The 25,254-nt window shown below is 35.2% G+C and overlaps 2 long non-coding RNA genes across 2 annotated transcripts in view; both read right to left on the minus strand.

The window, feature by feature from the left end:
- Window positions 1–25,254, minus strand: part of LOC143731373 (uncharacterized) — a 315,959-nt gene that overhangs the window by 101,139 nt on the left and 189,566 nt on the right. The gene's annotated exons all lie outside the window — the stretch shown is intronic.
- The window catches only part of LOC143731092 (uncharacterized), a 33,663-nt gene that overhangs the window by 4,507 nt on the left and 3,902 nt on the right, over window positions 1–25,254 (minus strand). Inside the window, exon 3 of the long non-coding RNA XR_013200693.1 lies at window positions 3,228–3,284. This is a non-coding gene — a long non-coding RNA (uncharacterized LOC143731092). The remainder of the gene's footprint in view (window positions 1–3,227; window positions 3,285–25,254) is intronic.

Below are 25,254 nucleotides of genomic sequence, written 5' to 3' on the forward strand. Positions count from 1 at the left end.
ACTGTATAATTGTAATTCTCTGTATGTGGGTGTGAGCCAATCTCTGTTAAATCGTTATGAATAAATTCGAAAGAGGCTCTTGTTTATTTTTATGTGTTATGTGCATAATTTTGCTATGATGTTATTTGCTGTGTTACATTTATGTCTTATTTTTATAATTTTATTTAACTATAATCTTACAGCACATTGGACAACCCTCTGTTTTAATAGTGATTTATACATAAACAGAATCAGAAACATACTACTTATTTACAAATGTTGATTATATATATATAAAAAGCAAAACACGGCAAAAGAGCTCTTAAGCTCCGCCCACGCGCATGAAGCAATGTGAATATACATATTTTGTAATAAACTTAAAATAAGTTGTTTATATTTATATAAACAACCTATTTACAGTAAGTCTGCCTTTAAATATTTATAAGTTATCATTCAAAATCAATGTCCTTATGGAGAGTTTTTACTTCCAGAACCCGACTGTAGCGAGTATGTGTAAGTGTGTGTGTGTGTGTGTATGTTTGTGAGAGTGTGTGCATGTTTGTGAGTGTGTGTGCATGTGAGTGCGTGTGCGTGTGCGTGTGTGTGTGTGTGTGTGTGTCCTGGTAAACCCTACATTAAACAACACTTTATGTCCCCACAAAGATGGCAATATCTGAAATCCTTGTCCTTGACATATTTTTGGTCCCCATGAGGAAAACAGCTTATAAATCAGACTAAGTGATGTTTTTTTCAAATGTAGAAATGGAGAAAGTTTTGTGTGATGTGTGTGTGTGTGTGTGTGTGTGATGGGTAGGTTTAGGAGTAAATTTAGTGTAAGTGAAGAGAATATACCATTTGTACAGTATAAAAGTCACCCATAAAACATGAAAACGCAATGTGTGTGTGTGTGTGTGTTTAGTTCATCATATCTAGGTCACTCTCGTGTTGAGTGTCATATGGTAAAGCTATATATCACACTATATGTTCATGAGGAGGTCAGTGTCCCGCTTTTGTGTGAGGAAACCAAACACCTGGAGGAAGCCCTCATCCTGACGTCACAGGTGCCAGTCTTTTGTAAGCGTTTAGATATGATTACAGCAGCTAAATAAAGGAGACACACGGACCGTCACTTCCTCTGTTCTCCAACAACAAACTGATCTCTGATGCGTCCCTTGAGTCTAGTGCAAACTGTCTCTCTGTCTCTGGAGACCAGCGTTCTGTACAGGATAATTTCACTCTGTCCTCATTCCCATGTAATATAATGCACAACATCAATGTTTCTCTTTTCCTTTGTTTCTTGCTATTCTTTTCTTATAATCCAATGTTACATGAGGGCACGCACACACACACACACACACACACACACACACACACACACACACACACACGTACACACAAATACATACACTCTCACACACATACACTCTCACTCACACACACACACACACACATTTCACACACACACATATACTCACACACACACGCAAAATCCCACAAACACACAAACATGCACACTCATACATTAATTTTACACACGCACACACAGACTCACACATACATTTCACACACACACACACACGTGCACAAACACACACGCATACACACACAGGCACACACTCACGCACACAGACACACACACACACACACACACAATCACACAGGCACTCACACACTCACACACAGGCACACGCTCACAGACGTCACACACGTCACACACTCACACGCATACAGACGTCAAACACACACACACACACACACACACAAACGCTCGCACACACTCAGACGTCACACACACACACGCAATAATCAGGTTACATCACCTTGATACACTTGAAAAAAATTTTCCTTCTCAATAATCAAACCTTTTATTTGAATCCCTCTCAGAATCAGAGTTAAACACACACACAGGCAGGACTGACTCGAGCGTTTCATTACATCTTATCTTTCTCCTTGATTTCCAAGAAAGTACAAGCCCAAACATAATTGACAATTTCTCGAGTTTAAAAACGCAGATGTTTGTTTTGGTCCGATGCCATCGATCTATCTTCATCACCTGAACTGCAGACGGAAATACAGTTTACAGTTTTTTACAATCACTAGGACACATGTGTCAATATATATATATTACATTTTATGAAGACATTCATACTGAGAAACAACAAATTGAATAGATGGGTATTAACCTGCTTTCAAATCCGCAACGGCTCAGTCCTTCCTAAACAAAACCAGATTTCAATACCAAAACACTCTGACACACACACAGCTGTGATCCACTAAACACTGACCAATGCCAAGAAACACACACCACTATCAGCTGGACTATCAGGATCATCTTGTTACCAAGTCCTAAATACTCATCCTATCTCTATCTTTATCTTTATCCTTCATTATTGTGTAATTAACAACAGCAGTCCTCCATTGGCCTGATATCCAGCAGCTCAAACAGTCAAATGTGCAATAATACAGCAATGGCAGGACTTGATGACTATGAAAAAGATCTATAATATATACAATTGTATCCAAAGTATGAGTACCTAAAGTATGGAAATTCTTAACTGAATTTATGTTTGCCATGATCTTAAAAACATTGAATTAGTTTTATAAACAAATATAAATTGTGCTTTAATACAAATGCCTATACATAAAAACAAGCATGTATGTATGTATGTATGTATGCATGTATGTATGTACAACCCGAAACTAAAACACAGACCCAGCCTCTATTTGAGACCGGCCTTCATTTACCCTAACCTGTCGCCACACCAGGCGTGTAAAAGAGACAGGCGTCTATTTGGGACTCGGCTATTATTTGAAGTTTTACGGTATGTATCATGTATGTATGTATTACTTGTAAATATATGTAATTTGTAAATGAAAAATATTGATAGTAAAATATATATGTGTGTGTGTGTGTGTGTGTCACATTACATCACATTATTTGTATAATTTAAATAATGATATTAATTGAATATAAAGGGTAGTGAATAATTAAAAAGAACAATTATATAAATAATAATGGAGATAATAAAGAGAGTTGAGTCCATTGTGCAGTGATGATGTTGTTGTTGTTGTTTGACACAAAGCCTCTGCAGGGAAGATTCATTGTGTGTGTGTGTGTGTGTGTGTGTGTGTGTGTGTGTGTGTGTGTGTGTGTGTGTGTGTGTGTGTGTGTGTGTGTGTGTGTGTGTGTGTGTGTGTGTGTGTGTGTGTGTGTGTGTGTGTGTGTGTGTGTGTGTGTGTGGTCTGACCTCATTCAGGTCTCCAGTGGTCATTGTCCCGGGCTCCGAGAGGACAGACGTCTGAGCCTGTGAGAGGAACAGCAGAAGAGTGTGTGTGTTACTGTCTCAATGCATTCAGGAGGAAAATCAAACCTTCAGCTCTTTACCACAGAAAAGCATTTAGACTGGGATTGTTTTTATGCATAACCCACCATTCAATAAGTGTGCACTACATTTTGGATAAAACCCAACTGAAATATTGCACACGTGCACAAGTTATTCTTTGATGTAGAAACAAACGTCACTCAGAAAATGCTAGTTAACATCACAGATAGTAAAAAAATAAATAAAAAAAACGAGGCCGGACACAAAAAACGGTCAAATAAACATGAAAGACTGAAATATTATCTTTTAAAACATACTCAAATAACCTGTTTTATTTACGACTGTGAAAAATGTTTTTTACAGCGTAGAATAAAAGTCACTCGTTGGTCTTATAATGTAATCTGTGATGCAAGATGTTTAGATACATATACACACATGTATATCTAGAATTTTTCAGATCAAACAGTTTGCTTGATCTGGAATTGGTTCTGTATTAAAAAGCAGCTGATCACCTATGAATATATAAAAGTGTTTCGTTGTGTTTTGAATACAGGAGCAGTTGAGTGGAAAGTCCATATATGGACATGGTGGCATAAATTATGCTAATTAATTACTTACTGCATGCAGACACTCCCTCATTTAAATAACCGGATTCCTCAAATGAAATGAAAGAGTGCTTTAAAAAATATATAAGCTTCTCATTTCTGCTTTATATTCAGAGAAGGTTTCCTTAAATATTTACTTAGGAATATTGGAAATGCTTTACACTAAGGTTCTATTAGTTAACATTAGTTCATGCAATTACTAACATTTTACTATTTATGTTAGTCAAGTCAAGTCACCTTCATTTATATAGCGCTTTTAACAACATAGATTGTTTCAAAGCAGCTTTACAGTGATAATAGGAAATTAAAGTCACAGAGATTGTTAGGCTTTACAGAAGTTTCAGAATAAAGTTATTGTTAGTTAAGTTGTATTGTAAGTTAGTTTTGATCGTTTCCCTTCTGTTGCAAAGATCATTATTAACTTAATTACACGACACTGTTTTAACTGAAAGCAAAACTTTTAATGCGTTCTGGCCGTTCATTTGCACGACAACAGTGTTTGGTGTCTCGTAATACATGTTATAGCATGTATTAATCTTTATTGAAGTTAGTAAAAATACAGTTGTTCAATTGTTAGTCCAGGTCCGTTAACTGTTGATTTTGAGATTAACATTAACTGAGATTAATGCCTAAGAAGGATTTTCCATTGTTAGTTAACTAATGTAATGAACTACTGTTAACAAATGGAGCCTTATTGTAAAATATTCCTCAAATGAAATTCCTTTTATCCCGTTCTGTGTGAAAGGTGTCGTGCACAGATGTTAATCTCAGGACTGGCGCCTCAGTTTCTGCCAGGTTTGGACATTGACCGTCTGCATTACGTGAGCGGCGTCTTCTACACATAATGACTAAGACTGATTCATTTATCGGATTCTCATGCCGTAACACTTTATCCGGATGTGACAGATCGACGGCCACGAGGACCTGCCGCTTCCCACACGAGCCGAGAATAACCAAACGCAGGTGTGTGTGTGTGTGAGCGCCTGAACACGTACTGTCGACTTTATGTCTGTTAAACAAACTGACCTTTGACCTGAGGAATCCTCCACTCAAATCACCTGACAAGTGCTTGTTTCCTCAAAGAGGACCTGTTATGCTTTTGCCACATGTTCATCTTTGTTTAATGTGTGTAATGTTGCTGTTTGAGCATGAAAAAGCTCCAGTTCTTCTCTATATCAGTGTCAGTGTTTCTGAACTCCACTATAGTCTTGAGTTTCTTCCGGGAACGAACACGTCACAATATTCCTCATTATAGCAATTCATACGCAGAATAAAGGGGCGGAGCCTGGTTGAGTTAGTAGTGTGTTGAAACTGGCGGTTATGAAAAGGGGCGGGACATTTCCAAAAAACACTCAAAGCGCTCGACCAATCACAACACACTGCTCCAGCCGACCAATCAGAGCACAGTGTGCTTTTCAGAAGGAGGGGCTTCACAGAGACAGGAACTAAACAGAGCGTTACTGACAGACTGGGAAAAGAGGAGCCGCAACAATGGAGAATATGAGGAAAATAATGTGTTTCAGATCTATCATATTTGAAACATTCATTTTTAAAGGCCTCTAAATGATCATATGATCCGTCTGTCGTCTGATTGATAGTTTAGACTTTTATAGCAAGTAAAAGGCCTTTTATAATAATTGTAAATATGTCCACTTTCAGCTCGTGGATCACGTGTCTTTCTGCTGTGAAATCTGCACTGATTTTTAAGTGAATGCAAGAATAACTTTTATATTAGTAATATTTCAAGATGAACACTTACTGGACTGAAGCAGCTTTCATTTACTTGATTATCCATGTAATGTGTTAAAATGTGAGTCTCAAATATGATCATCAGGCTTTTGACGAAGGTTTATTTGTTCATCTCTCAATCATCATTGTATTGAATTGCATTATGTTTTAAACTACATAACTTTGATCATCAAACTAAGCATTTAAATATCAGCTTAATAAGACATATTATTAGCAGATCTAGAGTGACGACTGATATTTATATGCATATGCAAGTAGTGATATAATGTTATAAAGACCTCATTGATTTACATTATTATCGGAATTTCATCTTATTTTTTGGCCAAATAAATATCAGCAAATGCATCAAATTGCACATTTTAGCTCCGTCTGTGCCTCTGAATAAAAAAGTATCCAAAACACATATGCAAACTTTTTTTAAAACATTATGTCTAAAGATTCAATAAACTTCCATTTCAATTTCAATTTTTTATTATAATTTCATATATTAGGCTTGCAGGGTTGTAAAAGTATTGTTTTGGTGGCTACTATGCTAATTGTTTGAATGGGACTCTTCTTATCTCGCTCTGAAATTGTAGGGTTACATCTTACATAATCATGCACAAAAATTTACATCCTTATTTATGGCGTTCAGTGCACTGAATGACCTTCCAACAGTCTCTAAAGAATAATGAGAAATTGCTTCAGTGATTTCTAAACACATCAAACTCGAAAAGTAATTAGCTCGAAGAATTCAGCTCAGAATGACAGCCACAATTTTACTGTACATTAAACAATCCACCAGCACTTCAATTCACACCCTCTCTAAAACGCACTAGGTAAATAATAAAGGAATTTTTGAACAAAAAAAAAGACACTTTAAAATGCATGTCACAAAACTTAAATCTTTCAACACTACAACCCTCACCACCCATGTAAACAGACACAGAAAGGGCAGACACAGCAAAAGAAGTTGAGCACCTGAAGGGATGCATCAATCATCATAAATCTGCTGTCATTTAGAATCATAACTGCTCCCGCGTTATGAGAACAATTGTTTAATTAATATTATTTCCTCATGTAGATGCTTATCTCAGTGTTGGATGTGTGACAAGCCCAATCTGAAACCTCCGGAACTGATGATTGATTAGTTTAGCACAAAAGAAAACACAGTTGCGTATGAGACAAAAATATGCAGGTTATTAAATCGTAGAGGATTTGATTACAGAATTGCATCAGAAAAGAATTTACTGTACGCAGTTGTGCACAAAGGGTTCTCCTGAAATTTCCTCTCAAGCGTATTAAAAACAATGCGAGTGAGCGGGTTTGACAGGTGCGGTGTGTGGAATGTAAAAGTTTTGCAATGCTTTTCAGTTCGGCAAAGAAAACCTACACAAATACACACCCTTATTGCTGTTTTTGTGTGTGTGTGTGTGTGTGTGTGTGTGTGTGTGTGTGTGTGTGTGTATGATTGTATCCATCCCTTTAACGAATAGTAGATTATTATGACCAACATCAGCCATACAACCTTACTTACGTGAATATCATTAATGGAGCTCTTATTTGAGTATCAACATTTGTCTCAGATGTTTCTTCTCAAATTCTTGAGGAAGAATAAAAACAGACAGAACTGAGTCAGTTGTTGTCATATAGTAATATTATATGGTAACACTTTATTTCGATAGTCCACTTTAGACATTCTATTAACTATTTGCAACTGCATGTCAACTTGCAGTTATTATAGTATTAGCTTAATATCTGCTTATTTTGATGGTCCACAACAGACAGTCTACAGACTTTAAGTAACTTTGCAACTACATTTTAACTGAAAATTTTGGCCGATACGATAACCGATAATTCTTTATATTTGAAAACCGATAACCGATATATTGGCAGATTAATCTAAATCAAAGTTTTGATATAATTTTTGAGAGCCTGATTACAAAAACAATAGTCTCACCATTAAAAGCACACAATTATATATATCATTATAATTGTATGTAGCCTATGACAGACTTGCACTGCACTTAACTGTATTTTCCTTTTTTTAAGTGATTCCAATCATATTTCCAGCAATTCAAAAATGTCATGTTGAACATCTGAAGTGTCTCAGCTGAAATAAATAATACCTTATTTATCGGCTTTAATATATCGGCCAAATTTTCTTATCGGGCCGATAACGATAACATTGAAAATGAACATATATCGGCCGATACCGATACGGTGGCCGATATATCGTGCATCTCTACTAGTAAGAGACTATACAAATACTCTAGTGAGAGTTAGTTGTCATGTAGTTGCAAATTAATGAGAGCTTGTTGACATTTAGTTGCAAAGTGTCTAAAGTGAATTATCGAAATAAAGTGTAACCAATTATAGAGCTAAAATAAAATGAATGTGAATATGTAAGTGGGTATTGAGATTTGGTAATAAAGTGTAGCTGATGACTGGTGTCTGAACACAGTTTGAGACATTACTAAGATGAAATGAAGCTCATTTGCTGTCCTTTACTCTAATTGCTTTATAGGAGACATAATTGAGATTAAGGAGATCACGTTTGTGTGTTTTAAACCTTGCAAACCAGAACATGCGTGTCTATATCCGATTACAGATTAAGTGCTTAAATTGACTCTTTCTTTCTAAAAGTAAAGTCTGATTCAGCACTTCTGTCATCGCAGCACTTATTTTATTGGGGTAATGTGCGCAAGTATTCAAGCTGTCAGATATAGTAATCTTTAAAGCCTGTAATTTCATATCTAATTTTTGGAAGGCAAACGGCTGCACGTTATCAGAGCAAACGGCAGAATCCAGCCATGTAATCGTGTGTGTGTGTGAGTGTTTGTAATTGGTTTCCACTCGAGATGTAGCGAGCAGCCGTATCTTATCAGGCTTGAGATTTAATGGTGCATGAATCACTGCAGTGGCACTGGAAAACACTCCGGTAAAGTCTCGGTAGAGACTTTAGAGAGAATAGAGACTGGTTGGTGTTCGAACCTCACCCTGAGTCGTGACTCACCTGTGAAGGTATCGTGGGTGGATCGAGTCGGAGACGCTCTGTCTACACACTCCTGGACCTCTGATAAAGCTTTTTTCCCTGTTCATTTTGATAGGATTATGCATTTGAGATGCAGAATCAATGTTAAAACAAGGCAGTTTGCAGCATTTGAGGAGGTTGCATGAGTGTGTTTTGTTTTTGGGCCTTTTTCCCATTAAAAAAAAAGCATGAAAAAGATCTTAATATCTTAAATGTTTCTCCTAGTTGTTCTGCGTTATCCTGAAAATCTCTCACTTCTCCTCTGGCATGTCAGAAGAAAATATTTCAATGTGCTCAGATGAGTTGCAAAGTTATTTTTCAAAGTTGTAAATAAAAACAAATAATAATGGAGCATCTTTTACGAGACAATATTGTAACTTAAACTTAAAGTAAAGTACATTATAATGCATTATATTTTTTCATAAATAATTGTAACTAAAATTAAAATGCAGATTCTGAAATTGGTTGTTTGTCATGTGCATTATACTTTCTAAAGGCGTGTTCAATGATTGCATAAGTATTATAATGTATTATAACTATGGTTACAATTATTCTTGAGACCATTATAAGGTGCATTACAAGGCATAATTACTCCATTCAAAAATGATACATAAAGGCTTTAAGTAAAGTGTTACCAAAAACATTATTTCACGTTTAATTTAATGTTAGTTATTTGTAATATTCACAAAAATCGCAGTTTTTTTACAGAAAATAAGAAACTGACGGCTATGGTTGCCAGAAAAATTCTGTAAAAATGCAGTAAAAAAGTAAATATATATTCAGAACCACCTGTAAATTTTACAATTTAAAACCATCACATATAAAGTGTCACACAGGGAATTTTGGGAGTGTCAGTTTATGGCTTTTCATTGTAAATTCTTAGTTGATTTGTTCTTTTTTACCTCCAATAATGGTACATTTTACTGTAACATTACATGAAATACAAGTTTAGATCTCTTATAGTATTTCCCTGTGTATAGTAACCAATTAACAGCTTTTTACTGTAGCGTTTTAATAGTTTCAAAGTAAATCCGAGAGCAAATGTTTTTCAGTGTGCCAATCAAATATCAAGTCTGCCATATCAAAAGTCAGAGGTCTCAATATGAACGCAAACATTTCTCATTAAATGACATTCATTTTATACTGTAGCTTCATACTCTTACTGGATGATAACGATTGACTCATCTGTGTCTATTTGACTTCTCTCAAGGATGAGCAACACGTGTGAATGGTGTATTGCAAAATGACTTTCAGCAAAGTTTGATCTAAAATAAACATGTCTTGATCTTGAGGACAGTAAAATAATTCCTAGCGAAGCATGTGTGTAATTATATAACATGGATCCTCTACTGTCCGTCTGCCAGTCTGTGATAAGATGGTCAGTCAGCAGTGATGATCTGTCGTCTGCGTGTCTGTGTGTGTTTGTAAGAAGTAGTAAAACACATTAAGCAACCTCTCGGTCAACTGAGGACAACCACACCTACAGCATGTTATGGTGCCACACTTGAACTGTGTTCATAAACACAGAAAACAGCTTTGCTGTCGCATCATAACCAAGATTAACGCTAATATGACACACACCTCATGAAGTGCACAAGAGACTCGAGTCACAACTGAGTTTGCCAGTAGCGTGTTGCTGAACACACAAAAAAAGTGGCGAAATAATCCGTAAAAAAATGTGCACACTTTTTCGCCATTGAATACGAGTATAATTATACATTGCATCACAGTAATGGAAATCTTTTTTTTTGTGATGTTACTAAGCGCAAAGTTGTTTTCATGAGTAACCTCCACATAAAAAGCCTCTCAGAACATACAAATATTGGCAAAATAATCAGTTTGAATTTTTTTGCGCACTTTTTCACCATTGAATATGAGTATAATTATAAATTACATCACGGTAACGCAAATCTATTTTTTGTGATGTAATTAAGCGCAAAGTTGTATTCATGAATAATCTTCATTTAAAACCAGGTAAAAAAGCCTCTAACACACACACACACACACACACACACACACACACACACACACACACACACACACACACACACACACACACACACACACACACACACACACACACACCCATGCAGAGGTCACATGGCCGTGACACAAAAGAAGGGTTCATCTAATGTTCACTTGTTCTCCATAGTTCCCATCCAATTGCTCATGACTCACTCTTCTACTCACAATACAGTAACCCAGGCAAAGAAATATCTGTTCCTCACCTTTGTTCAGGAACGCTCCTCATGCTCTCCACACAAAAGCGTGCTGAGGAGAGGAACCCAGGCCGGCTGGACTAGTGTTACCACTCGACTCGATCCCTCGGGGTTTAAGCCTCACAATAGACAGATTTAACCGCTGATATCTGCTGCTGTTTACATTTACATTTCTTTCCTTGCAGACACTTTTACGTGAAAGACACCAGGAGATGCAGATCAGCTCTGCACTTTCACCATGATTGCATCTAGGAATAGATTGAATCGAGTCAACAAATCTGATCCGAAGAAAGGTTAGGAAATGCTAACTCTATAATAAAAGTGATGAGGAAATAAACAACAAGAAGAAGAATAGAAAGGAGGCATAAATTACTGCACCAAAGGATAATTAAATATGACAAGTTAAAATAAATACCACACACACACACGTATACACACACACATATATATATATATATATATATATATATATATTAGTGTAGTCAAATCGATTAATCACAACTAACATATAAGTTTATATATATATATATATATATATATATATATATATTCATATAGATTTATCGGTATACAGTGTGTGTGTGTGTGTGTGTGTGTGTGTGTATGCAATGCATACATTAAAAACTTTTATGTTAGATGCGATTAATCGCAATATACTGTATATACACACAATGTTTATATATATACATTGTGTAGGCTATATAAACACACAAACATGCACACACACACACACACACACATATTACATTATTTATTTAAAACTTTTGTTGGATGCTAATAATCTCGATTAATCGATTTGACAGCACTAATATCCAGCGTAAATAAAAAAAAGTCTATACAACCCTTTTAAAACAGCTGTTTTTTGAGATGTAGAAAATAAACAAAGATAAATCATATCCATGCTTTTGCACGTTTATGTAAAAATTACAACCTATGCAATTACGCTGAAAACCCATTCACAGAGAAAAAAACAAATGAATTAACCTAACTGCTCCCTTTTTTTTTATTGGGTATGTGGCTGTTTTAACAGGGGTGTGTAGACTTCTTATATCCACTGTGTGTGTATATCATCAAACTTTACTCATTTTTGATATATCAGTTAAATATTTTTACATTATGGAAGTCTTGACTGGGCAGCCTTTTCATTTATGTGTACTTAAGTACGTAAAAAACATCATTGTTGTCCAGACAGGATCTTTTTCATTACTGTAATGAGAATTTAACGAGAATTATCATTGAGAATAATGAGAATTACAAACAAACTCAATAGTTAAACACATTACAGTAATGAGAAATTGAAGGGAAATGAGCTGAAATTTTAATTTTAACCCATAACGTGCTTCATTTTCTTCATGCAAAATGCAATTTCTCATTACTTTCAATTGATTTAGGGGTGAAAATGACCTGGACATGTACATTTCTAACTCAATTTCACAAGAGTATAAGGAGACTTGACCAACTTGACCTTTTGACTTCAGTGAATCACAGTAAATCCTCCTCTTTTCATCATTTTAACCACAAACTTCTTACATAACCTGATGCGAAGTGTTAAATACGGTCCTTTTTTTAAACTGCGATCAGTAAAAGTTAATCATCATCAGCCTCCTTGTAGGAAACGGTGATAAAACACACACATCCTGCTTGTGAGTTCTTAATCAGAGTCACTGACTCAACATGCATTGTGTTTTCTTATGATGTAAGTCACTATTGTGTTCGGGAAAGAGGAGAACAGAAAAAAGATCACAATGTTGATTATGTATTTACGCATGCTGTCATTACTTATATCAGGGTTTCTGTGGGTTTTATGAAGGTCAATGTAAGATTTTATTTTAATAGTCCGCTTTAGACGTTCTAATAACTTTAAGAAACTTTGCAACTACATGTCAACTAAGTCTCATTAGAGTAATAGACTGACTATAAGAAACTTACTGTCTACTAACCCCTAGGGAGAGTTAGTAGACATATTGCAAAGAACAAGTCGCTTTGGATAAAATAATAACAGCAATTGTCTTATGTAGATATTTTTGCATGTTCTAAATTATATACTTAGCTTGTATTTCCTATTCCTATAATAAGTAACTTGACAACAATGTGTTATGTACAATGACTAATACCACAAATGTGCAGGTTCCTTAAAGAGACACACACACAAACCAGCGCGTTTTTGCTCACCCTCAAAAAGGGGACAATTTTAACATGCTATAAAAATGTATCTGTGGGGTATTTTGAGCTAAAACTTCACATACACACTCTGGGGACATCAGAGACATAGGGCCAATCTCATTTCTCTCATTTACATCTTGTAGGGATTGAAACTTGTTCCCCGAAAAGTTATTAAAGACATTGTTAAAATAGTCCAAGTGACTACAGTGTCTCAATCTTAAGTTTATCCAACGACGAGAATACTTTTTGTGCGCAAAAACAACAACAAAAATAACTACTTTATTTCAACTATCTCTGTGGGCCTCGAGTCAGTTCACTAGTGTAACAGCGCAGTGCGTCTGTGTTGTACGTCACACGCATCACACACATGACCAGCGTCGGCCAATAGTGAGCCTACGTGTGACGTACAACACAGAAGCGCTGCGCTGTTACACTAGTGAATTTTCATTTTTGGGTGAACTATCCCTTTAAGGCCTTGATTTGTGTAATTAAGACCTTATTAAGACCCATAGAAACCCTGTTATATAGAGTGCACTTAAAGTCATATACACTGGCCCTGTGAACTGATATTGTGTAACCACATACACATATGAGCCGAGTATGATCGGCACCTGCGCTTCAGCACGCTGACATAAAAATGGGACAACTGACATTTTTTAATGAACTAGAAAAACTTTCACTGATGTGCCTATAAAAGCAAAGTTAGACATGTTTTCAAACATGCAGCTGCAACCCACATGCTCAATATCTCATGTTTACAGTATAATTACAGGGATTTCTGAGCATGGGAACAACTTGGAAAACATACATGATACCATGCACCCCTTTACTGTATCTCGGCCTAAAGAAATCATTAAAACAAGTCCAGGCCACATTTAATCCCAACATATATATATATATATTTTTTTTTTTTTTTCATAAAGAAAATGAAGCCTATTTTAGATCATGATTATGATTATAATTCCTGATACTAAAGCACATTTAAATTCTCATTTGTGGACATTTTAGATTTGAAAACTTGTGTTGTATTTTTTATTATTATTTAAATTGGCATAAGTTAAAAAGGCAGTACAACAATAATACAATATACATACTTACAATATAAGTAACATGACTTTTTTATACATATATGTATTATATTAAAATATATATATAATAATTACGCATATAGCTCATATATATATATCACATATACATAATTTACTATATATATATATATATATATATATATATATATATATTAAAAGATATATATTTTTTTAATATTAAATTATATATATATATATATATATATTATATAATATAATTTTTTTATATATATATTAAATTTACATATATTCAGCCATATACTGGTCCTTTAAAGAACCCAGAAACCAAAATACTTGGTAACATTTAATGAAACACCAAGAACTTTTCTTATAATCTACAAAGAACCTCAGGACAAAAACTGTTCTTAAAAAGAAAGTTCTCTGCCGAACCAAAAGTTCCCTGAAGAAACTATTTATTTTGAAGATGCTGCATGGAAATTCAAGCGAACAAGTTTGCAGCATGCGGTCAGGCCTGGATTGTGTGCGTCTGGTCAGTCTGTGGCCTTGAGTCTGTGTGACCACAGAAATGAAGCCTTGAGAAAACAACATACACAGATCAAACACAACCAGCAGAAACTCTGCTGACCAAAAAACCTATATTTGGAACAAGGGCACACATTATTTTTCCTACAGATCGAGGTGTTTTAAGCAATTGCTGCTTTTTTTAAGAGGTCCAGGACTTCACACACAGAGCACGTTCTGTTTGACCGACTGACTGTTTCCTGTCAAACTCGTTTTTCTCTATAACGTGTGAATATTGTTGCGATTTTTGCAATTTTTTCAAAAAAACAGCAAAACTGTTTTCAACTGATAATAATCAGAAATGTTTCTTGAGAAGCAAATCATCATTTCTGAAGGATCATGTGACACTGAAGACTGGAGTAATGATGCTGAAAATTCAGCTTTGATCACAGGAATAAATTACACTCTACTATATATTCTCATAGAAAACAGTTATTTGAAATAGTAATAATATTTCATTGTAATGAGCAAAAGAGACTTCTGTGTAAAAATCATACTGAACCCAAACTAGTGTAACTAAATTAAAACTTGATAAAAAGCAGAATTTGAGTAAATATTTCACCAAACAGAAAACCTACGATGCTGCGCAGAAATAAAAATGATTTAGTGATCTTTTTGAACAGGTTATTTTACGTGAATCATCACGGCCTAAACAAATCGATTCACTAAAATGAATCGGTTGTTCATTATGGTCTTGCTCGTCTGTAAAGTTGCACTAGTCTTTAATGCACTAGAGATTAACACAAATGTCTGACGGAGTTGACAATGCACTTTCTGCTGTTATTAAATCAGAACTAAAATAGATTAAGACAAAAAAAAAAAGCTAAATCTGGTGCCGTTGCATCACCAGTGTTTTATTAATGTTTACCTCATTACCGCAGAAACCATAACAGCTCACATTAACAGTAATTGGTGTATTTGTTTTTGTTATTTGATGATCGGCGACCGCAACTATTAAACACTAGAGATAAGACTCCACAAAACCAGCATAAACAAGTTCTGATCGCGTGTCACAATCTTTTTTTGGCAGAATTACATAGTGCCTGACATTTGCACAAACTGCATTGCACAAACCAATGATAATGCATACAACAATCCAATTAACATTCCACCGCAAGACCTTGTGAAAATGTGCAGTTGTTAAACACACCGATTTTCACAAGTAAAACCACAGAATTCGAGAGAAAATTCAAGGGAGCGTAGGAGTGACTAATGTCACCGCTTACTGTAAACGTCCACGGCTCCCCTATATGTTGCGTAAAACGTGTTTGTGCCGGAAGTTGTTTTGGATGAAACTAATAAAAATGAGTTAGTAAGTGAGCATTAGTTGTCATTCTAGGGTATGTATGTTAAAGTCAGTGACTTTACAATCATGTCGCATCACACGGCGTAGTTTAGTGATTCCTGGGAATGAGAGAGAGAGAGAGAGAGAGAGAGAGAGAGAGAGAGACAGAGAGAGACAGAGAGAGACAGAGAGAGACAGAGAGAGACAGAGAGACAGAGAGAGAGAGAGAGAGAGAGAGAGACAGAGAGAGAGAGAGAGAGAGACAGAGAGACAGAGAGAGACAGAGAGACAGAGAGAGACAGAGAGAGACAGAGAGAGAGAGAGACAGAGAGAGAGAGAGAGAGAGAGACAGAGAGAGAGAGAGACAGAGAGAGAGAGAGAGAGAGAGAGAGAGACAGAGAGAGACAGAGAGACAGAGAGAGAGAGAGAGAGAGAGAGAGAGAGAGAGAGAGAGAGACAGAGAGACAGAGAGACAGAGAGAGAGAGACAGAGAGAGAGAGAGAGAGAGAGAGAGAGAGAGAGAGAGAGAGAGAGAGAGACAGAGAGACAGAGAGATAGAGACAGAGAGAGAGAGACAGAGAGAGAGAGAGAGAGAGAGAGAGAGAGACAGAGAGACAGAGAGAGAGAGAGAGAGAGAGAGAGAGAGAGAGAGAGAGAGAGAGACAGAGAGAGAGAGACAGAGAGACACACAGAGAGAGAGAGAGAGAGAGAGAGACTTTGAGACTCAGAGAGTCACTTTGTCACTTTAGTATCAACAAAACAATAATAATTCTAAAAAAGTAAAATATAAAATAATATGTTAGAGGTTAGTTCTGGAGGCTTAATCACATAATAATAATAAAATAAATAAATAAAATACTAAACTAAATAAAAGAGGTTAGTGTTAGAGGTTTCATTACATCAATAGCACTAATGTGAGCACTAGTAATAGTGATGTTTCACTTAGCAAACAGCACAAAAGAAAATAAATTGTACTGTCCAAAAATAAAATAAAATAAAATAAATGTTAGAGTTACAAGTTTCATCCCATTACCAACATTGTATCACTTTACAATAAGGTCTCATTTGTTAATATTATGCATTAACTAACATGTACTAACAATGAGCAATATGATTTTATGTTATTAATTAGCCTTTCTTAATGATAATTAATATAAATGTTCATGTTCATGTTAGTTCAGTACATTAATATTAACAGATACAACATCTTTTGATCTTAAAATGAATTTGTAAACGCTGAGATTAACATTAACTAAGATTATTAGATGCTGTTTATTGTTAGTTTGTGTTAATTTAAGCAGTTAACAAATAAACCTTTATTGTAAAGTGTTACCACTAATATGAGCACTGGTGATGTTAGACTTTTTGTGCTGTTTGCGATGCATAAACAAAATAAATAAATAAAAAACTACCTTCTAGTTAAGTACAACATGCCATTGTTAAAACATAGTATGTAGAGATAAGCGGTTCAAACAATACACTGTTGCATATCACATCATTAAGTTAATTCAGTGTGTGTTCTTGCGTTAACACCTCGGGAATAAATTTAGTTTTTTTGCTTTTTTAACTCCAACTTTGTGGGGGGGAAAAAATTACTTAAATTTTGGTATTCTGATCAAACAATGAGTCAATAAGGAGATATTGCCTTCGGTTCATCAAAAAAGAAAAAGAAAAAGAGGTTGAGTGTTGCATTGTGGGAAACGGCACCTTCAATCTGGATATTTTATGCATAAAGAACACGAGTGCTGCATCTGAATATAAAAAAAAACTATAAAAAAGTAATTCTATGGACACTTTACTATCCCATGAGGCCACGGGGGAGGATTGATGAAGGAGGTGAAGCAATGCAACTGACAGTAGGTTACATGACAATGACAACATGACGGATGTAGTACGTATATATGTACTTTTTTAACAGTCGTGAAGTGAGCTTAAAACCAAATGTAGTACCTACTATAGAGTATGCGATCTCATAGGCAGCAACACAGTATCCTGTACATACTGCAAAAATAGCAGGAGTAGCATGATGTATTGTGAACACAACCAGAGTGGTATTTCTGATCTGACCTACTGTTGTCTAAACACGGCGAACGTGTGTGAGGTCACGAGACGTGTGTGTTTGTTCAGGGACAATGTTTCCACTGTTCAGTAACAAACAGAGGAAGTGTCTCGACACGCATGTGAAAGCATGAACGTGTCGCTGTTTAAACACATACAAACTTACTGTGAGTTTGTGTGTGTGTGACTTCCTGTAGAACAAACCGTCCAGAGCAAACGACAGACTTTCTTTCTTTCTTTCTTTTTATCTATCTATCTATCTATCTATCTATCTATCTATCTATCTATCTATCTATCTATCTATCTATCTATCTATCTATCTATCTATCTATCTATCTATCTATCTATCTATCTATCTATCTATCTATCGTTCCATCTATCTATCTATCGTTCCATCTATCTATCTATCTATCTATCTATCTATCTATCTATCTATCTATCTATCTATCTATCTATCTATCTATCTATCTATCTATCTGTCTATCTATCTATCTATCTATCTATCTATCGTTCCATCTATCTATCTATCTATCTATCTATCTATCTATCTATCTATCTATCTATCTATCTATCTATCTATCTATCTATCGTTCCATCTATCTATCGTTCCATCTATCTATCGTTCCATCTATCTATCTATCTATCATTCCATCTATCTATCATTCCATCTATCTATCATTCCATCTATCTATCGTTCCATCTATCTATCATTCCATCTATCTATCATTCCATCTATCTATCTATCTATCTATCTATCTATCTATCTATCTATCTATCTATCTATCTATCTATCTATCTATCTATCTATCTATCGTTCCATCTATCTATCGTTCCATCTATCTATCATTCCATCTATCTATCATTCCATCTATCTATCTATCTATCTATCTATCTATCTATCTATCTATCTATCTATCTATCTATCTATCTATCTATCTATCTATCTATCATTCCATCTATCTATCTATCTATCTATCTATCTATCTATCTATCTATCTATCTATCTATCTATCTATCTATCTATCGTTCCATCTATCTATCATTCCATCTATCTATCATTCCATCTATCTATCATTCCATCTATCTATCTATCTATCTATCTATCTATCTATCTATCTATCTTTCTATCTATCTCTGTCTATCTATCTATCTATCTATCTTTCTATCTATCTCTGTCTATCTATCTATCTGTCTATCTATCTATCTATCGTTCCATCTATCTATCTATCTATCTATCTATCTATCTATCTATCTATCTATCTATCTATCTATCTATCTATCTATCTATCTATCTATCTATCTATCATTCCATCTATCTATCTATCTATCTATCTATCTATCTATCTATCTATCTATCTATCTATCTATCTATCTTTCTATCTATCTCTGTCTATCTATCTATCTGTCTATCTATCTATCTATCGTTCCATCTATCTATCTATCTATCTATCTATCTATCTATCTATCTATCTATCTATCTATCTATCTATCTATCTATCTATCTATCTATCTATCTATCTATCTATCTATCTATCTATCTATCTATCTATCTATCTATCCATCTATCCATACATCCATCCATCCATCTATTGTATATACTGTATCTGCCTATCAGTCTGTTTTCTGATATACTGTATTGCCTTCAAAACCTTTAAACTTTAAGCTTTAAAACTGAAAACTTTCTGTTCAGTTTTTCTCAAGACAACATCAAAGTTTGTCTTAATTTTTTTTATCAAGGTATAAAAATACAATGTAATTATAATTAGTTTGGCTGTTAAAATAATAACCAAAAACATGATTTGAAAAAAAAAGATTCATGTCAGAAGCACAAACGCTGTCGCCAACTTTAATCCTGTAAAGCCTGAAAACTGCAATGCAATACAATGATGATTGAGAGTTGAACAAATAAACCTTCCTCAAAAACCTGATGATCATATTTGAGACTCACATTTTAACACATTACATGAATAATCAAATAAACCTAAGCTGATACACTCCAGTAAGTGTTCATCTTGAAATATTACTAATTTAAAAGTTATTCTTACATTAACTGTATAAAAATCAGTGCAGATTTCACAGCAAAAATAATAAAAGGCCTTTTACTTGCTATAAAAGTATGAAATATCAACCAGACTACAGAATGCATGTATTGTGTGCAACAGGTTTATCAGTAAAGTTTTGATCCTTTAGAGGCCTAAGAAATATGCTTTAGGTTAATACTTAGTGTAAGAAGTTTGGTCACTATAAGTGTTAGTAATAGTGATGCATGAAAAAAAGGGCCTCCAATTATTCCTGGAACATAAACAGTCAATAATAATGCTTTCATGTCCACGGTCTGCATAACTAAGAGTGTGTTTGTACAACGAGAGCGAGGTCCAGGAAAACGCCGGGAGATTGCAGCTCGTTCTCTGTCCAGCGCCGTATATCTACAGGAAACATCTTTTCACAGGCCAGGAAGTGTCACTGTCTAATTGGCTTGGTGTGATTCAACGAAAGGGCTTTTCTCAGCCAATGGGAGGGAGGTTATTTTGAGCGGCGGTATAAAAGACGAAGCGCTCGCGGATCTCACACCAGCTCAGAGGAACTGCAGACCTATGCTGAGTTACACCGCGTCTCTGAGTCACTTCACAAGCACTTGCTGTGAACACAGGGCAGAAAAACTGACTCACAAAACACACAGATGTTCTCATGGGCAGATGCCATTCGCCTATAGCGTGGTCAGGTCATCCTTTGGGCCCATTAAAAGAAAGGAAACAGAGATTTTGGGCAGCAAACACTGTTACCCATGTCGTTTTACCATGTTCTTACCATTTCATTGAGTATAGAAGCCTTAGTATATATAAATAGTACTGCTTTTGTGTTTATGTGTCAATCTGTAGTGCAGTTTTGTGTAATAAAACAACTCTTTTGATCTGATCAAATAATATACAAAGAAAATCGAGTTGTGTAATACGCACAGTATACACAAAAAGTTTGGGGTCGGTAAGATTTTTGGTTTCACTTTATATTTTGATGATCCCTTTAACATTCTGTTGACTATAAGTAGCGTCACACTTACATGTCTACTAACTCTCATTAGAGTATTAGTGGAGTATTAGTAGACTGGTATAGGGTTAGGGTTAGAATAAGTTGACATATAGTTGTAAAGTTACTTATAGTCAGTATATTTCTGTTGGAGGAGCATCACATTAAGGAGTTTGCAGATATTAATCAGACAGTCTACTAATACTCTAATGAAAGTTAGTTGACATGTTGCAAAAGGGACAATCAAAATAAAGTGTTACCAGATTTTTTATGTTTTATGTCAAGTCTCTTATGCTCACCAAGGCTGCATTTATTTGATCAAAAATATAGTAGGAAAAATGTGAAATATTATTAGAGTTTAAAATAACTGTTTTCAATGTGAATATACTGTATTTTAAAATGTAATTTATTTCTGTGATCAGAGCTGAATGTTCAGCATCATTACTCCAGTCTTCAGTGTCACATGATCCTTCAGAAATATTTCTAATATAGTTTGCTGATTTCAGGATTCTCAAGTTCAATAGAAAAGCGTTCATTTGAAACTGATTTTTTTGTGTAACATTATAAATGTCTTTACTGTAATTTTTGGATCAATGTATTGCATCTTTGATAAATAAAAGTATACTTTTTTTTTTTTTTACCTGACTGACCCCAAACTTTTGAACAGTAATGTATACTGCACACTGCTAAAATAACAGCATGAAGGTATGCTATAGATTCTGAACACAACTGTAAGACAGTGAGACAGGACTTTACATCCAGGGCTTGACTTTCACTTTTTTGCTCATCAGCCACTGTGGCTAGTGGTTTTCCAAAGTTACGAGCCACTCAGTATTTTCAGCCGCAATTTTAACATCAATACCATGAGGAAAACCTGTCATATAGATATTTTGAATATTATATTATAATTTGACAGCAGGAATATTAGGCTGCTGTCACTTTAAGTCCTGACGCACGGATCCATTATACTGTTACACGTGTGTTTTCTTTCTCAACTGTTTACGTTCACTTAAAACACAACTGACTGATGTGTTTACGTTAATACTCGCCAAAACCGGCATTTTGACATTTATTTTGTGTGTATTTGACTGTTTAAGCGCAATAAGCAGCGAAAAAACTTCAAATCTGTAAAGCTGGAGCAAATGAAGTGAGTGAGTGAGGAGAAGCGGGTTTGTGTGTCACACGCTTTCGGAGAGAGAGAGAGAGAGAGAGAGAGAGAGAGAGAGAGAGAAAGAGCAGCTGTTATCATGTATCACGATATTTCAGTATCGATATGTATCGAAAAATCTATATTTTTGACAACACTACATTGCACTTAGTTTATTATTTCAGATGCCTTTTTTAAAAGATTACAATTGAAAAATGTTTATAATTAAGCCACCAAAGTGTCTAGCAGGAGTGACAGCGTTACACACCACTGCTGAAATACACCCGCATTTGGCGACTGTTAATGTCAAGCCCTGTTTATGTGTGTTTAAAGGGATATTTCACCCAAAATTAACATTCTGTCATCATTTACTCACCCTTTTATTGTTCCAAACCCTTTCTTTCTTCCATGGAACACAAAACAACATTCACTTTCACAAAACAAAACACTGAGGGTGAGTAAATGATGACAGAATGTTGATTTTTGGGGGAACTATCCCTTTAAGGCCTTCATAAGTAATGAAGTCAGTAAAAAGCTGGTCTGGCTGCAAGCGCTGAGGTCATGTGGTTTAATCTGCAAATTTCGGTCTGCGATAACATCACCTTGTAAGGCTACAATTGACTCGTGGCATTTTACTCAATTAAGCTTTTGGAATTGACTTGGCGTCTTGCATGTGGGGCATTTCAGAATGGTACAATTATGTGTCAGCATCTTCCTGTCATTTATGCAAGAGTAAAGCATAGCTACAGGCCCCAAAAATATCCCCAGCCCCTTTCTTTATGGGAGTGAAAGAGGATTTCTGTAATTAGCACGCGCCGCTCCGGAGACAAAAGAACTGCCGAGGGTCAGGAAAGGGAACAATCCTACAGCCGAACACATTCCAAGAAAAGCCCGGCGTGTAGGAATCATGGGTACTTACGACTCCAACACCGTGAGTCACCTCGGCTAAAAGCGGATGATGACATAAACGCCATGTTCGGAAAATGCACGGTCACCTTGACAGCAGGTTGAATTGTGATTGTCTAAAAAAAGGTCACATTTTATATTAGGTGTCTTTAACTATTATGTGTAAAAAAATATGTGTTTTTGTGCTGCTATTGAGGTGAGATACGGGTAAGGTTAGGAACAGATTTTGTGGTATAGGAAGGTTTAAGGGTCAACATGTAATTATAGATGTCATTACAGAAATTAGCGGTAATTACATGCAGGTATTTTTATAAATGTAAAAACATTTATGTGCACAATAAGTGCATTATATCAAATGATTAGTTTAAATGTTGGTAAATTAGGTTAAAGGAAACTAATAATAGGTGGGACCAATAAAAATGAGAAAAGAAATGTATTATTCAGCTAACACTTTAGTTTATGGTCCAGTTCTCACTATTCATAGTTTATTAGCATGCATATTACTAGGATATTGGCTGTTTATTAGTACTTATAAAGCACATATTAATGCCTTATTCTGCATGACTATATTCTACATCCCTTAATCCACCCAATACCTAAACTTAACAACCTTACTAACTATTAATAAGCAGTGATTAGGAGTTTACTAAGGCAAAACGTATAGCTTATTGTTAGTTAGTTAGTTAATAGTGAGAATTGGACCCTAAACTAAAGTGTGTCCATTATTGATTTAATTTAATGCATTAAAATGAATGTTGTTTATGTTGTTTCAAATGGTTTTCTTATGGAAGCTTGTTTCCGCCACAACATGAATTTTTTAAATTTTTTAATTTAATGACAATTCTAACTTTTTTTCACAATTATGACTTTATATCTCACAATTATTATTTCATAACCCACAATTATGACTTTATATCCCACAATTATGACTTTATAACTGTCAATTGCGACTTAATATCTCACAATTATGACTTTATAACTCACAATTTCGAGTTTATATCACACAATTCAAAGAAAAAAAGTCAGAACTGTGAGATAAAAAGTCGCAATTGAGCCTTTTTTATTTTTTTATTCAGTGGCGAAAACAAGATTCCATATTTTCTTCAGAATGTCAGGTGACGTGCTTTGCCATACATTGACATTGAATGATGATTTATACTGGCAGCTCCAAAAAGGACAAACAATCTTCTGAAGTCATGTGTTAGCCTTAATAAATTCAGCATATATTATTATCAATGTTAAAAAACAGTTGTGCTGCTTCCTATTTTTGAGGAAACTGTGATGCATTTCTTTTCAGAATTCTTTGATAAATAGAAAGTTCATATATTTGAAATAGAAATATTTAGTAACATTATAAATGTCTTTACAGTCAGTTTGGACAGCATTTATTTTTATGGTGCTTGTTTGTAATAAAATGTGGGAAAAGACCAAAAAAGACACACTGATGAACATCTCCTTTTGTGTTCTACAGAAAATAATGTGCAACAAGAATAAAAGATGACATATTTTCATTTCGGGGTGAACTATCCCTTTAAAACCATTCAAAACAACTAAAAACGGTTTCCTTACTAGCAATCTGCAGTATATTTTTGCAATTAAGTTTAGAATTGCACATTGAACTCCACATGCACATATTCCTCTGAGACTTCTGAAGTACTTCTCATAAAATTATTAATACACGAGCAAACCCAAGACAGAAAGAGTTCACCTTTAAATACACACGTTCAGGATGTTACTCTGTTAGTCTTTGAGTGGGTGGCCTGATATTTAAAGGAACGCACGCTTACTTTACATCCATTTTCTCTCCTGGTGGTCGCGTCGAGAGGACGTACGGTATGTGTGCGCTTGGGAAACGTTCATTTGAGTCTTTTCCATCTAAAAGTTAGAAGGAAAGTTCCTTAAACTTTGGGTTAGCTAGATTAGAACAATCCCCCACCAACCCGTCATTAGTGGGATTCTAGTAACGCGCCACACCCAAGCGAGATGTTTCCGGCCCGCTCTAAAAATGGCCGTCTGATGATGGGGTCGGCGTAGAATAAGCGAGGGGTACCTTGTGTTTATGTATTCAGATGTTTATTAAGCCACATGCACAGAGGAAAGTGAATCACACTCTCATGTCTGTGGCTTCGTTCAACGCCAACATTTTTACACATGCTGTAAAAATCGTCCCAGG

This window comes from Siphateles boraxobius, unplaced genomic scaffold (genome assembly GCF_051911475.1).
Source record: "Siphateles boraxobius isolate OS27281-9 unplaced genomic scaffold, OSU_SipBor_1 86, whole genome shotgun sequence".
Taxonomy (NCBI): Eukaryota; Metazoa; Chordata; class Actinopteri; order Cypriniformes; family Leuciscidae; genus Siphateles; species Siphateles boraxobius.